The 17,610-nt window shown below is 40.1% G+C and overlaps 1 pseudogene; it reads left to right on the top strand.

The window, feature by feature from the left end:
- The window catches only part of LOC121711949, a 54,867-nt pseudogene extending 37,656 nt beyond the window's left edge, over positions 1–17,211 (top strand).
- The last annotated feature ends 399 nt before the right edge of the window (positions 17,212–17,610 follow it).

Genomic DNA, 17,610 nt, shown 5'->3' with positions numbered 1-17,610 from the left:
TTTTGGAATCCAGCTGGCTGCAAATTACAGCCACCAGATTGTACCAACTGATTACTGTTACATATTCACAGGTTCTGTTTCCTGTCAACTTTCAAAGTAACATTCAAAATGATTTCTTATTCACAGACCCATACTCTGGTTACAGAAGTTATGAGGCAGCAGATGTGCAGATAATGTACACGCTAAGCTTGGACCTCATGTCCTTCTAATCTTACCTCAACAGTCCCTCAGCAAAAGCAAGGCACAGCAAGCTGAGAATGAAATGCTTCATGGTTCTTTGGAGGTCTGATTGTTTTCAGAACAGCGGTGTTGTGCACTGCAGTTCTTTATAAGCATGAGTGATCCAATTCATCAGTATCATAATGGCTATAGATAAGATATGGAGCTTTTCAACTGCGTGTTTATGTGTTTTTTATCAAGTTAACATATGCTTTATCAGGTTCGTTTTCCCTTCTAATTTCACAAACGAACATTACTTGGACTGATAAGAACAATCTAATTAGTTGGAGCTGGAATCAGTTGCTGTGATATACTGTGCTATCATAGATGTCATTGAACTTCACCTTCAGTTTCAACAGGTGCACAGTGCCTATGAATCAGACTCACGAATATTACAGAGAGGAGTAAACCACATGTCCCTCATTTCTCAAGTGATTGGCATCTGGCCAGAGAATATCACATGTTGATCTTCTTCTCTTCACTATCAGAGCTGATTTGGTTAGAAAGACTAGCCTCTTCACATAAAAGAGTGAAATAAAAGTTAATGTCAGTAGTTATAATAGCAGAAGATCTATCTAAGATATGAGTCTTAATACCCATTAGCTCTGGCCAGTAGCTTTGTTTCTCTGCCTTTGCTCCCGAAATCCACTAAAGTGGCAGTTACTGTTTAAATGATTACAGTAGATACTGAGCAAATATTTGGACTTCCATTACATTTTTGGTTTCCTCTTCATAAAGGAGAGACATAAGGGAAGACATAAAGGAAACTGCATTTACCTGAGGTCTGGTCCCATTATAGTATGCTTTAAGATGAGCACACAAATGAAAGAGTTGGATTTGGATTTGGCAAAAGTTGGATTCCATCTCCTTTTTATTCATACCAACTCAGTGCTGCCAGTCAAAGCAGTAGTGTTGTCTCTCCCCCTGCTAAATGGTTTAGCTCAACACCTGTGGTCAGATGCCTGCTCGGTTGTTTTAAGCATAGAGAGACAAACACTCCCTGCAGAATAGAATTTTTCAATTCACCTGATTATTGTGTGCTTCCACATGCACTATGAGTTATTGTATTACGGAGGCTGGCTGGCTAAAGTGTCACATGAATTCTTTGGGTTGCAGTGAGCCCAAACTCTGTTCTGTGTTCTCTGTGCTGTGCTGATTGTGAGTGAAATCATAGTAAGAGTAAAGGAGGGCTTCTTGTGTGGTTTGACCAGACTTTCTAATGAGGAGACACAGCACTGTAACGCCAATATGGTAGTTGTCTACACATATCCCACCCCTTCCATGGCAAAAAAGTCAACATGTGAATACATTGTGCCAATCATGTGCGTTATGAATACATTGTGCCAATCATGTGTTGTGATCTTGCCGCTGGACCAAGGTTGGTGTTGTGATGCCTTGCACACACGTATTTCTGCCAAAATATGCCCAAAAAGTGCCGAAAAAGTGTTACAATATGGCCACCAGACCTCTCAAGTCTCACGCATTGAGCGTGAGACACACGCATTTCAATGACTTCACACGGTCACACGCCACACATGCCATTTCTCACTCCGAGAAATTATTAACTTGCCCGCACAGAAATTTCTGCTATCGATGTCATTAAACATGGAGCCATACAATAAAGTGGTGGTATACGCGTTCATTCAATGCAGGCGTCTGCGCGAGAGAAACTGAAACTAATCGATAACGTTCGTATCAAAGCTCCGCTTCAACCTGTTGAATGCTATTTAATTGTTTAACGACACTTAATAGAACAACGTTGATTTTTGGAACTTCCATAGAAACAGAGCATAGACTATAATACACTGTATAGCACTGAGTATTGTATAGTCAAATTTGATTATAACGTGGCCAAAAGCTATTGTAGCCTTCTTTCTATCTGTTAAAGATCAACAGATCAGTGATTTACGCCTATCTGCTCGCCAAAAAATTTGGTATTGTGTTTCCTGAATCCTTACATTCAGGCATTCAAATTAAACTTAATTAAAAAACATGTATTTTTTTCTCCATTTCTTACCAATGTATGATGCTTGCATGAGGGAAACATCCCAAAACAATAGCACCCATATAATTGTTGCTGTTTTGAGAAGTATTTCTGTTCTTATGCAAGCATCATGCAACCATGCAAAAGCAATGAAACTAATAATTATATCTTACATTAGTAAAGCAGTCCTCTGATGTGCATGTCACAAAACATTTAAGTGAAAGTGCATGTATAACAATATAGGCATAATAATGATTGTGATAATGATAATGACAATTTGATTTGGAGGGAGTGGGGTTGGGTACGTGTAGATGGGCCCTATGACCCCAAAGTCTGCCATGACTGGGCCTCAGGTCAAAGAAGTTTGAGAAAGGCTGGTCTACATAACCTGCATCAGATTGAGGTTTGCAGTGATGCGCCTGAAGGCACGGGTTTAGGACCCAGTCAGTTACGTCACAATATGCACATTTGTTTAAATTCATACCTACGTAATCACCATGACCAAAATTGTACTTTTTTTTACTTTGAATCTTGAAAAAAAAAATATTGACCTACTGTACCTACCGACCCATTTTTTTTTTTTTGGCTGTTACTGCAAACAAGAATATTTTTAAGGATGGCCTCATGACTGTGAAAATGGCTGACATTGAACCACAGTGCTTCAAATGGGAGCCCCCAGTATCAGTCATCAAGGCATCAAAATCTGCCACAAACACTTACAACACACAACATCACTCATAAACACACACACACACACACACACACACACACACACACACACACACACACACACGGACAGAACCACCACTATTCAAGAGACCATTTTGGGGCTAAATGTGCTTTTTCTCATTTGGTTGTTTTCTGTTTGTTTAGAGAAGAATGAGCCACTGCTGTTCAAAGGGCCCATTTGGGTGAAATTATTATTATAATTTATGTTATTATTATTTGTTATTATTTACTATAGGGTTCTAGAATAAATAAAACAGTGTGTTTGAAATAATGGAATTTGTGCTCTCTCATGAAGCTGGGTCGATGGGACATGGGGAGGGTGGGTCTGTTGATCGGGGGAGGGGGCGTGGCGCCACGAGTAGTTCAAGCAGACGTAGGACTTTCATGTACTTCGATCAGGGGGGAGGGGGCGTGACACTGTGCCAATGCCACGCCCCCTCCCCCCTGAGAAACAAAGTCTCACTCCTTGCAAACTTCAAAACTTGAGAGCCCTGATGGCCACTGAGTGGAGGGACTTGCCTAAAAGAACTTTGGTTTGACCACAACTTTTAAGTTCTTATGGAGTGAGTGAAAGACAGTCGATGAAAGCTGATGAGACGCTGATCTCAGTCTGTAGTAGCTATGAGGTGCTCTGGGGTCTGACCACACCATCAAGATTACAGTCACTCACATGACCTGACAGCATGTACTTTGCTGCATTCACTCAACGCTTTCTAGTTCCACCTTAGCTCTTGCCAAAAAAGTATTATGGATAATGCAGCATCCCATCTCATGAATATTCCTTTTCTATAACTGAGAGGGGTTTGGCCACATCAACTCAATCATAAAGATGGTTTGAGACCCTGGGAAAAAAGTAGATGTGAACATTGAGGTTTGAACATTGTAATTATTATAGGTCTATATCTAGGTCTTATTATAAGGAGGAAGCCAGATAAGGATACACTGCTATATGCTGGATATTGCCAGCATCACAAAGAGAAAGCACACCACTACCAGTGTGTAGTCTTTGGCACTGACCTTATGAGTTTACCGTGAACCCTGCTCCTCGAACCACAAAACAACTGAAATACCACAGGTATAAGTATATATACTCTTTTGATCCCGTGAGGGAAATTTGGTCTCTGCATTTATCCCAATCCATGAATTAGTGAAACACACTCAGCACACAGTGAACACACAGTGAGGTGAAGCACCCACTAATCCTGGTGCAGTGAGCTGCCTGCTACAACAGTGGCACTCAGAGGAGCAGTGAGGGGTTAGGTGCCTTGCTCAAGAGCACTTCAGCCGTTCCTACTGGTCGCGGTTCGAAGCGGCAACCCTCCGGTTACAAGTCCGAAGCGCTAACCAGTAGGCCACGGCTGAAGTGAAATATCTCTAATGACCATTTTGAACAAAAGCCTATCTCTACAGTAGATGTGTATGTGAATAGGCCTGTTGTATAACTGATAAGAACTAACAATCAAGGCGCATGTTCCACAGACTTCAGATGAGAATGACTTTGATGCTGAAAGTTTAACCTTCAGTTTTGCTCGTTTGGTTCCTTAAATTTGAACATATCATTTATTAAAGGCCCTTACCGTGTGCAACTGCTTCATGTGAAAATAAGTTTTTTCTTTTAGGCACTTTAGCTTGCTGAAATTCATAAAGATTGTGTGCCATCTGATACAGTGTGGTATACCACGTGAGGCGTGCTTGTGTGTGTGTGTGTGTTCATGCATGTTTGTATGTGTGTGTGTGACTACAAGTGATAAGCATAGAAGGGCAAGGTTTTCTCACCACAAGATGGTGCTCCTCCGCTCAAATTCGCGTCAGGCCACTCCGCTCCAGTGAAATCGTTCCATGCTCGCTCCAATTCAAAAGAGGGAGAAATCTATAAGCCGAATTGTCACCTTAAACAGAAAATTTAAATCCCAAAGAACTAAGAGGAACGGCAATATATTTCACTCATAGAACATGTATTTTAAAAGATAGTGCAACACGATAGTGCAACAATGAAAAAGCTTGGCAACATCAATACACATAAGGCTAAAACTAAAGGGATCAGTGGGATTAATTTCCTAAAGAATACAGGCTTAGCATCCATGTTTTCCGCGAAATGATAGATAGATAGATACTTTATTGATCCTCAAGGGGAAATTCAAGGTCTCATACAGTAGCATACAGACATCAGGAAAATCAACCTTTTCCTGAAATGATGTAGTGTAGTTTGTTCTTGCTTGAACATCATGTTCTTTACTGTGAAGGGTCTGGGCTCATTAGAACTGCAGTTCATCTTCTTATAAAAAGAGCAAAGACTGGCATAAACTATGCAGGCAAGCCAGGCAAGCCAGCCAAACCAGTTGTGGTCTTATTTTCAAAGGAATCTAGTCAAGTGAGTTGTGATGCAGCCATTAAAAAAGCCAGCCCATTTTCATGTATTAACTCTTTCTCCTCACTCCTCATTCAGACCAGTGAACCAATCTAAGTATAAGTATATAAACTCTTTTGATCCTGTGACGGAAATTTGGTCTCTGCATTTAACCCAATCTGTGAATTAGTGAAACACACTCAGCACACAGTGAACACACAGTGAGGTGAAGCACACACTAATCCCGGCGCAGTGAGCTGCCTGCAACAACAGCGGCGCTCGGGGAGCAGTGAGGGGTTAGGTGCCTTGCTCAAGGGCACTTCCGCCGTGCCTACTGGTCGGGGTTCAAACCGGCAACCCTCCGGTTACAAGTCCAAAGCGCTAACCAGTAGGCCACGGCTGCCCCAATCTGAAGTTTTCTATACATTGTTCCAAGTGTATGTAATTCTAACTGGGTACAGATCAGTTATACACTCATCTTTTAAAGATCGCAGCCCCCCTCATGCCTTTAACTCACATTTTTAATTTAACACTCTTCTCTGGTTCTATTCCAAAACAGCGGGAATCAGCCCTAGTGACTCCTTCTACATAAAGGAGGTGCCCCGAGTGATATGAATGACTACAGACCTACCTCCAGGGTCCCATATTATTAGGCTGATCAAAACCACAGGATGGCCTTAGCAAAACAAAACATAATATTAAAATACCTCCAGTGACTGACATAGCCTATTTTCAAGTGGCCTAATAACGAAAATCTGAGCAATTATCTTCCCGTAATTGTCATACTGTTGTTGTACAGCAGGGGTCTCAAACTCAAATGAGCTGGGGGCCAATTCTGCCAACGTCATCTGATTGGAGGGCCGGCTATTTCTGAAAATGCAATGTTCTTTTTTTCAAATACCACACACAACTGCAAACAGAAAATGCAAGTGTTTTTATCTAGTTTTAGACACCTGTGCTAGCAACCTTAGCTAATAAATAAAATAATGATAAAATAAATATTAATACAAATTATAAAACAAATGAAAAGCATAAAAACAGGTATGTGTGTGTTTAAGGGTTAAGGAAGCAACACCATTGGATTTTTATATCAAAATTTCCAAGGCCATGGCTTGAAAGTGGTCAGAAATAAAGTCCTACTGTAAATGTAAAAATCTTTGAGTAAAACAAAAGTTTATGAAGGGGGTAAATTTACCCATCTAATTTGCCACTGGATGGCAAGCACCTCAAATTGCACCTTTCTAAATACTGGATGAACATATTTGAGCAGGTTTACCTTCCTTTTTTCATATTACCCACATAACAAATTAACAGGAAAACACCTAAGATGTATATGGTTTCTAAACCACAAGGCCTACAATAAAGTATTCTGATCAAATCAGTTCCTATCGCGGGTAATCAGAAGTTCGCATCATATTGCGGGTGACTTTGTAGTTTAGAGCCCTATTTCTACTTGCCCTGCTGTCTGTACCACGTCCATTACGGACACCATCATCACGATTACCACTGCAACCAAAAGGATATTCTTCTTCAGATTTAGAATAGGTGAATAGCATAGCCTACCTAAGACTTCATCACACGTAAACGTTTTTCAACATTTGGTGCAGGCCTATTTCTGCTTAATTTCTGCTTCAATTTATGCAACACTATGGCCTGCATCGCTTCCGCGTCATTACAAATGCACGTCTTTGTGTTTCTCGCGTGTAATACAAGTATTTCCTGAAAACTTTGCGCAGCGATTTTGGGTTTGAATGAAGCTCTGGATGTCTAGCACATAGTGGAGCAGAGTACAAATGAGATTTGTCACCGTACTTGGATCTATCGTCTATTTTAATCAGTATCGTTGTTTGTCGCAATTAAAAATAGTCTCAAGGGCCGGATTACATTATTATTTTGACATACGTCGCGGGTCGGAATTGGGCCGGACGCGGAGACCCCTGTTGTACAGTAAATGGATTATCATGTTAGCTGGTGAGGACGGCTGACTTTGCAGCTGGAGTTAACATAGCATGCTTCTGTTGCAGATGTGTTCAGATGGGGTGACCACCAAGTTTCATGTTCCCTGGTGTTTCAGTAACCCGGGAATCACTGACCAAAATTGATGAATTGATTTGTATTTTTATATTTCTGTGGATCTTAGTTGCACAGTTGCACTGAGGATGCAATCATTTCTCTGTTAGTTGTTCATAGTTACTTCAATTGTTGAAATCAAAATTCACTACTCAAGTATGTGTTTTATGTAGTTTGTAGAGGACTGGATCAGACACATCACATCCACAATGTGAAAACGTCACATCCATAATGGCAGTTTTCCCTACATAATGCATTACAAAAATGAGTGGGTAAATTCTCATAAAAGTGTGTCTTTTATGAATGGGTAATCTCTCATCAAATTGTGTCTCACAAAACCTGTAATCTCTCATAAAAGTATGTCTATTTCATGTCACGTCTAAAACGCTGATAAAATGCTATGTATTCTTAGGATGCAAATGATTATACGAAATTTGATGATTTGTCAGTATTTAGAGGACAGATGTTACATTAAAAGTTATGCAAATTAATTTACTGATACTAATTTTGTCTCTGGTCTAAGGCATTTTGTTTACTGATATGAGTCCAACTGTCACATCCATAAAGTTTAAATGTAATAATACTTACATAGCTTCTTATGTCAGCCTTTTTATCATGGACAAATTATTTGTGTTTATGCATTAGTGTCACAGGAAGCATGCCCGTAGAAATGACTTCATATTTAGGTGGGATTATGTGGAATCTAGCAATATATGAATCGTGATGGTGGGATATTTTATGGCTTAGCAATTTACAAGAATATAATTATGTACTGTAGGCTACTTAGTGACATAAATATTTTATTCATTAGACTATGAATTGCTTTATTCACTTAACTTCAACTAAACCATTGGATGAAGAATGTGCTTAATACTTCTCTGCATTTGTGACCGGACATAACTTGTTCTTGCATATGTGTGGGTGCCATGTACCCAAAAGCACAGTTTATCTGTGCATCCCGAGCAGGCTTGTGCAAAATTCCAGAACTGAATTGAAACTGGCTCTTAAATTCCAATTCAATTCTTGAATTTCACTTGCATTTCAATTGAGGTAGCAAACAGGAAGCAGAATTACAATTCGAATTGTGCACAACCCTGATGCCGAGACCAACTTTTTATTCTTTGATAAGGACAGCAAGTTCATTATTTTGGGTTGCTGTTACATTTGAATTGCAGACCAAAAATGTGCTGTTTCAAAACCGGATTGGTCAGGAACATCTTATAGTACAGCGGAGTGCTTTACATCTCTGTATTTGGTAAGGTCTGCAGTTTATTGTGATATATGGTCTGTCATATGTTCAGCCAAGGATTCGTGTGATATTCCACCGAGAAGAATGTGAAGATGAACGCAGATATACCTAATGGCCTATGCACGAATTTAGGTTATGCCTATTCCCTGCCATTCTGTTCTCGTTATCATTTTGATCAATATCGTTCAGAAAAAAAAATCAAAATGAACAAACTGAAGAGGTTACCGCATTCATCTGATCTGGCTATTTCACTTTCAGCTTGACTGCACTCCATTGTGCATGGATAGGCTAGGTATAATGGTGCATTCAGGGCACTTCGGAATGACATGGCTACTTTGTTTTTCCGACAGCAAGTGTTCATGTGCTTTGCCGTCGGAATGTGTGACAAACACGGATGCCACAACAAAGGTTAAAACATACACTCACTAATCCTAAACAAACAACTGTATTTGCTTAAAATATAGTGTAAGACGCTCGTGAAAGAAAGATATGCAGCTTTCAAGTGACAATAACGGCAAATTCCCAAGTTCACATTAAAACTGTTGGGCATGAAAGGCCACATGGAGTACAAACGAACTACACATGACGACAAAAGTGATGACGAGCCACTAACTGGGCAACTCTGTTAGCAAAATCTAGCCCCAGTTTAAACAGCTAAAGTAACACAGTTGTTTAAAAAGAACGTTAAATGGCTGATTGTTACAACCAGAAGAAAAACATATCTCCTCAGTATCTCCTCAAGATCCCAACAGGTTCAACCAATTTGCTGAACACAACACAATACAACTGGGACACAAGCACAGATGCCTTTTCAATACATTGAACAGGACACAATTACAGGACAATCTCTCGCAATGCATTTTGAAGTAAGTAGGTTATATGAGTTGTAGTAACAGTATGTGTACTTGCAACAGACAAGAAGGGGATTTGAATTTTCATTCATCTGGAGGAGTGTGGCCAACCACTACCGCTGAGCCTGGAGGCTGAACACAAACCCTGGCATAGCCTACGAGAGAGTCCACGCGCAGAATCATCATGTAGACACCAGAGTTGGGTGAGTTGTCTATCTCATCAGGCAAAAAATGGATTAGAACAAAACATTACTGTGATTTACTGCCAAGTGTTGGGCTTAAAATGTTTGGATTTCATTAAAATGTGGTTCATTACAGTTTTATGTCAGTACAAACCAATGCTTCGGCACTGCTTTGACGTTACAAAACAAGCCGTGTGAATGATGACACGAGAAGCAGAGAATTACAAAGAGTTCATAGATTACCTGTCTGGACTGCTGATGGATCTGAGAAAAGCATCTGGACTTAACACATCTGACATGAGCCTCCAACCCAAACCTGCAGGTAAGTGTCCTCCATCTCCAGTAAGTGTCCAATATCACAATCATATGAAAGGTCACAGACAAGTGCATTGTGTTCAGGCTTAATGATGTGCCACTAGTTAAACTGCAGGGGACAAAACCATACCATGAATGACATGCTAAATAAAAAAATGCACAGACATTGAAATTGCAATTCAGTTATTTCTATTACAGGTAAAGCTATGTCTGCCATCACTATTAGTGTACAGATTATCAAACTGCTGACTGTAGACCTATCATGTGACACTTGGCCTAAGAAGAGCATTGAAAAGGGTTTTGTGGCAACATTAGATTCAAATTTATTGTTATTGTGCAGAGTACAAGTACAGTAGGCCTACTTGGTTGGTTGTGGGGGGAGTGGGGAGAGACCTCTAACGCCTCCCAGAGGTGAGTGGGGTAAGAACAGTCTTTGATGATGCTACGCGTCTTACACAAGCAAGCAAGGAGTGAGGAACCGGTGATGCGTTGGGCAGTTGTCACCACCCTTTGCAGTGCTTTTTGTTTAAGTTGGGTGCTTCTTGACCCCTGAGCTTAGTCCCAGTAGGTTAGTTCCAGCTGTTCATTTCATGTCTCTAATCTGTTTATTTACAGAACAAATGTTTTGGAGTAAAGCCAGGAGTGAGAAGACTGAGGTGAAGAAGAAAATCTGTGAGAAAATAGAGACAGAACTGCAGAAATCCAATTTTCCTGGTTCCAAGTTAAATGCCAGTTTGGATTTATTTTTGCCGAACAGTAAGTGCTACATTTTTGTTTGCATTTGTGTCATACATAATGTAGTTAGAGCTGAGTAGCTCAATTCCATGTGCCATTATTGTAGCTTGCTATGCATCTCAAGTGGCCTATCTTAGGTTTACTATGCGTCTAAGTTTCATTCCACTGTGCATCGGGCCTAACAACTCCCCTTAGCTGTTCTGAAATCAGTGGAAACTGTGGACTGGAGTGGCTTATTGCTTTTCTACCTGACAAGATTCCATAACATAAAAGCACAGCAACGAGAAATGTAACGATTTATCCGCCAAGAAATATATGTCTTCTATCAAAATGGTTGCCAAGCAACCTCGAGATGCAACATCTCTAGAGGCTTGTAGCGCAGCTAATGTGGAATGAAATGAAAGAGAACTACTGTGAAAAACTACATTTGATTTAAAATAGTTTTAATCACATATTTCTTTGTTTGTTCTGCAGTGAATGGAAGCAACAGAACAACATCAGAGCCCTGCCAAAGACCTGCCAGCCCTGCCAGTTGTGTTAACCCTATGAGGCCTAGACTATGTTCCGTTTAATGTTAATTTTCTTGACCTTTTCATGACCTTTTCTCTTAATTTGCTCCTATAATTTCCACCTATTTACGTTATTTTATACCAACATAGTTACTGTAAAATTGTCATATTTTTATCACAGTGCAAAAATACATACACTCTATATGCTGTGCTAATACCATAACCATTATGTTACACCTTTGCACTATGAAATGACAATCTCAAGTGTGTTTCATTGTATTGCATACTGAATAAAAACACATCTCTACTGGCACTCCATTCTCTCTGTTGTCTGCAAGAGGCTTGACCCAAGATATACCTCAATTTGTGCAGTCCCCTTATTAACCACCTGGTGGCACCTCATCTCTTTCCTGAGTTTTGGTATTCTTGTGACAGAGGTTGCTGTGCTGTGCACTATGCCGTCATTGTGTTCATACCTCGGAAAATGTCTATGAAAGTTAATTCCCAGACAGCGACATAAAACACGGTTTAAACCAGAGCCCTAGAGAGATCTATTAGGCTCTGGTTTAAACCAAATATTCTAGAACAGAGCAAGATCAGTTGCTTTTTAGTTTAGTAGGCTACTTTTTAGCGCACGTGGAACACTTAATTATAAAAAACATGTTGAATGAAATTTGACTTGTGCTGCAACTAGTAAATCAATATACAATTAAGACAATAAAGAGACCAAAATGTGTTAATTTATGTTGCCTAACAAAACCTATACAACAGAAAACGTTCGTCTTAACACATAGCAGGGCTCTCAAGTTTTGAAGTTTGCAAGGAGTGAGACTTTGTTTCTCACTCCTTGCAAATCGAAGTAGGCTACATGAAAGTCCTACGTCTGCTTGAACTACTCGTGGCGCCACGCCCCCTCCCCCGATCAACAGACCCACCCTCCCCATGTCCCATCGACCCAGCTTCATGAGAGAGCACAAATTCCATTATTTCAAACACACTGTTTTATTTATTCTAGAACCCTATAGTAAATAATAACAAATAATAATAACATAAATTATAATAATAATTTCACCCAAATGGGCCCTTTGAACAGCAGTGGCTCATTCTTCTCTAGAAAAAGTGTGGTCTGCACTCTGCAACTGCTCCAAAATATAAACTTTATTAATTTAAAAGCAACGTTTCGATCCCCTTGGATCTTCGTCAGGCATGTGGGTAACAGGAAGAGTGTGGCCTATATCACATGACCATTTATTCAGCACCCGCCTAGGCAGGGCACCCAAGGGTGCCAATCATCATGACTGACAGGCAGCTCGGCCTATCTGTCAATAATAAAGAAAAAAAGCTATATCAATCAAATATTGTATCAATCAGCATAGGCCTATGTGCAAAGTCATAGTGGCAGAGACTAATATATAGATACAAATATACACATACATACATACATATACATGTACACACACACATAGAAACACACATATATATACATACACACACACACACACACACACACACACACACATACATTGCATACACATACATATATACAAAATACAGAACAATACATAGTCATCATACATAGTCATTATCCAAAAAGAGAAATCACAGAAAAGGCTTGAGATCAAAATACATATTAAGCCCCTTTGGTGACATAGTGTTTAAGGTGTATATATAAAAAGCCTCTCTTCTTAGGAGTAAGTTGTCGACATCACCACCCCGTCTAGGAATAGTGACCTGTTCGATTCCGATATACTTAAGGGTTGCGAGATTGTGTTTTACTGTATTAAAATGGACTGCCACTGGATTCTTTTCATCTCTGAGCCTTATACTATTCAGCAATACGTGTTTTGATGCATCGTGTTGTCTTTCCAATATAGGCTAAACCACAAGGACATTTGATCATATACATTACATTTTTTGTATTGCACGTTATGACTCCCTTTATTTTGTGTGCCTTTCCTGTATGTGGATGGTTAAAGGTTTTACATTTATATGTAAAGTTACATTGCGCGCAATTCGCGCAATTCGCGCATCTGTAATTGCCATCAGGAATAGGAGGGAAGAATTGCGGTGCCTTATCTGGTGGTCGGTCTGCTCTGACAACAAGGTTGCGTATATTAGGTGAGCGTTTAAAGACAAAACGTGGGGGTTGCCTGAAAGAAACGTCTTTTAGTGTAGGGTCTGAGCTAAGGATATGCCAGTGTCTTCTCACTATCGCTTCAAACTCTACTTAGTGGCGAGTACTGTGTAATGCAGGAGAGTCTCCTATCGTCTTTTTTATTTTTCTTTCTATTTAAGCAATGCTCTTGGTCTGTGTTGCTAAACCTCTCTACTGCATTGTTTATCCATGCTTCTGTATACTCTCGATCTCTAAAGCGCTGGGACATAGAGGCACACTGCACATTATAGTCTTGATCGGAACTGCAAATGCGTCGTATTCTATTAAATTGGCTGATGGGTAGGCTCCGCTTTAGACTAGAGGGGTGGTAGCTTTTCCCATGTAAAATAGTATTCCTGTCTGTAGGCTTTTTATAGAGATCCGTTTTTAACACACCGACGTCTTTGGATATCATAATATCCAAAAAGCTGATTTCCGCATTGTTAAAATCTCCAGTGAATCTCAGATGTTCATTATTGCTATTTAAAAAGTCTTGAAAATCAGAGAGTTCGTTTTCTGTACCCAGCCAAATCAAAAATATGTCATCAATATACCTGCGCCAAAGGACAATCTTGTAAAAGAAGGGGTTGACAACAGGATTCAAAACAACATTGTGTTCGAAATGGCCCACAAACAGATTTGCATAGTTAGGTGCCATAGTACTTCCCATAGCAGTCCCTTTAATTTGCAAGAAAAAATCATTCTTAAACATGAAGAAATTCTTGGTTAGCACAGTCTCAGTCAACATTTTATGCAATCAACACTGGGGGTCCTGTTTGAATGGTGTTCTCTTAAAAAGAAATCAATAGCATTAATGCCCCCATCATGCGGGATGTTGGTGTATAAAAGACTCGACATCAAAAGTGGCCAATAATGTGTTCGCTGGCAGTCTTACTTCTTTAAGAAGTTTGATCATGTCCATAGAGTCTTTTACAAAAGATGGAAGAGTGACGACGTGTGGTTTTAAAAAGAAGTCAATGAATGTAGATATTTTTTCCGTAAGAGATCCAATGCCCGCAATAATGGGCCTCCCAGGAGGCTTCTCGCAGTTTTTATGGATTTTGGGCAATGTGTAGATAACTGGTGTCACTGGATGGTCAACTTTCATGAATTCACTTTCCTTCCTATTTATCTCATTGCCCTCAAGGAGACACGTCAAGACATTATGGATCTCTTTTTTAAACATTTCAGTGGGGTTCGACCTTAGTTTTTTATAGAAAACAGAATTACTTAATTGGCGACTGATTTCTGTGTCATAGTCATGAAAGTCCATTACTACCACTGCTCCACCCTTATCAGCTGGTTTTATCACCACAGTGTTATCTCTATTCAGTTCTTTCAGAGCCTCCCTGTGTTCCTTAGTTAGATTATCATGCATTTTATATTCATTTTTCTTTTGGAATACATGGGAAATATCGCTCTCGACCATACGGCAAAAAGTCTCTAAGGAGGCATTCCTATTCTTAGGTGGTAAAAAGGTGGATTTACCTCGAAAGCTGGTCGTGAGACTTTGGTCAGCTGATGGAGTGTTGGGTGACTGTGAGTTGCAGGGGGGTGGAGGGCTGACAACAGACTCTGTGTCCATTGGGATTGTATGAGGGTTACTAGAGAAGAATTCCTTTATACGCAAAGTTCGGAAACATTTCTGGAAGTCCACATAGGCATTGAACTCATTACAATAGGTTGTTGGCACGAAAGATAGGCCCTTATTAAGAGCTGAAAGGCAAGAGAAAATTCTTCTCTAAACAAACAGAAAACAACCAAATGAGAAAAAGCACATTTAGCCCCAAAATGGTCTCTTGAACAGTGGTGGTTCTGTCCGTGTGTGTGTGTGTGTGTGTGTGTGTGTGTGTGTGTTTATGAGTGATGTTGTGTGTTGTAAGTGTTTGTGGCAGATTTTGATGCCTTGATGACTGATACTGGGCTCCCATTTGAAGCACTGTGGTTCAATGTCAGCCATTTTCACAGTCATGAGGGCATCCTTAAAAATATTCTTGTTTGCAGTAACAGCCAAAAAAAATGGGTCGGTAGGTACAGTAGGTCAATATTTTTTTTTTCAAGATTCAAAGTAAAAAAAAAGTACAATTTTGGTCATGGTGATTACGTAGGTATGAATTTAAACAAATGTGCATATTGTGACGTAACTGACTGGGTCCTCAACCCGTGCCTTCAGGCGCATCACTGCAAACCTCAATCTGATGCAGGTTATGTAGACCAGCCTTTCTCAAACTTCTTTGACCTGAGGCCCAGTCATGGCAGACTTTGGGGTCATAGGGCCCATCTACACTTACCCAACCCCACTCCCCACAATCATTATTATGCCTATATTGTTATACATGCACTTTCACTTAAATGTTTTGTGACATGCACATCAGAGGACTGCTTTACTAATGTAAGATATAATTATTAGTTTCATTGCTTTTGCATGGTTGCATGATGCTTGCATAAGAACAGAAATACTTCTCAAAACAGCAACAATTATATGGGTGCTATTGTTTTGGGATGTTTCCCTCATGCAAGCATCATACATTGGTAGGAAATGGAGAAAAAAAATACATGTTTTTTAATTAAGTTTAATTTGAATGCCTGAATGTAAGGATTCAGGAAACACAATACCAAATTTTTTGGCGAGCAGATAGGCGTAAATCACTTTGTTCTATTAAGTGTCGTTAAACAATTAAATAGCATTCAACAGGTTGAAGCGGAGCTTTGATACGAACGTTATCGATTAGTTTCAGTTTCTCTCGCACAGACGCCTGCATTGAATGAACGCTTATACCACCACTTTATTGTATGGCTCCATGTTTAATGACATCGATAGCAGAAACGTTTGTTTTCGGTCCGCGGTATCTTGATCAACTGCGCAGCAAATTATCAGACGAAGCACCGGGCCCCTTAGAAATTTCTGTGCGGGCAAGTTAATAATCAATCTCTGAGTGAGAAATGGCATGTGTGGCGTGTGACCGTGTGAAGTCATTGAAATGCGTGTGTGAGCGTGAGACTTGAGAGGTCTGGTCGCATCCCTTGACATGCCATCTCATTGTCCCTTTCTTTTTCTATTTTTAGCCCCCAACAGCTTTTTTGCTGTATCCATCTTTTTCCATAGACGAAAACTCACTACTCGTACCTGCTCACTCAGCGCTCACGGCGCCCCCACTCCCTCTTCTATGTCAAAATTCTATGATAGAATCTTATGAGATAGGGCGCCTACTCTAGCCTGTTAGTGTTCTAAAATGTTATTTAACATTGAGGAAATGCAGAAATGATTTAGCAACGTACAACAGTAGCTACATATAGAATATACCAAATATAGTATTATTATTATTATTATTATTACCATCGCTTTGGTGCCCCCATGGTGCTGCGCCCCTATGCGCCGCATATAACGCATACCCACTTTTTGCGCCACTGCCTATGGTGACCAGCTGGGAGACCAGACCATCGAAGAGCACATCATGATGGAGAGCTCTGCCCTACAGAAGCTGATGGAAAGATGTGGCAACAGGTACTACGTCCTCGATAACAAGAACAAAAGTGAAAGCAACCAGGTCCCCGAGCTGCTGAAGAAGATTGAGGAGATGGTGGCCATTAACAAAGGCAAGCACTACATACCGAACATGACTGAGATCAACCAGAGGGTAGAGGAGAAGTTTGAGAAGAGAGAAATTAGTGTCTGTCTGGAGGAAAAATGGAAGAAACGAGAGGTGGAGATATATGATGAGTTCAAAGATTACCTGTCCAGACTGTTGACGGATCTATCTGACATGTGCCTCCAACCCGAACCTGCAAGTAAGTGCCCTCCATCTGCAAGTGTTCAACATCACAATGAAAGGTCTAAGGCAAGTATGTGCCATCAGGGATGGTGATGCATCACTACATGTTACTTGAGGCTTGATGATGTACCACTAGTTAAACTGCAGGGGACAAAACCATACCATGAATGACATGGTAAATTAAAAAAATGCTTACCTTGAAATTGCCATTCAGTCATTTATGTCTCAGTTAAATGTATTTCTGCAGTCACTGTTAGTGTACAGATTACCAAACTGCCAACTGTAGGCCTATTTTGTTATAGGCGACACTTACAAACCTAAAAGCCTAAAAATCAAAACTAGAAAAAGGGTGTTGGGTTCTGTGCCAAGGGTAAGGGGTGCCTCTCAGTCTCTGAGCTTAGTCAGTAGCTTAGGTTCAGCTTTTTATTTCCTGTTTCTAAACTGTTTATTTACAGAACAAGATCTTTGGTGTAAAGCCAGGAGTGAGAAGAT

The sequence above is a fragment of the Alosa sapidissima genome, chromosome 6 (genome assembly GCF_018492685.1).
Source record: "Alosa sapidissima isolate fAloSap1 chromosome 6, fAloSap1.pri, whole genome shotgun sequence".
Taxonomy (NCBI): domain Eukaryota; kingdom Metazoa; phylum Chordata; class Actinopteri; order Clupeiformes; family Clupeidae; genus Alosa; species Alosa sapidissima.
Note: the sequence above shows the minus strand (reverse complement) of the source record. Positions and strands in the feature narration are given on the sequence as shown.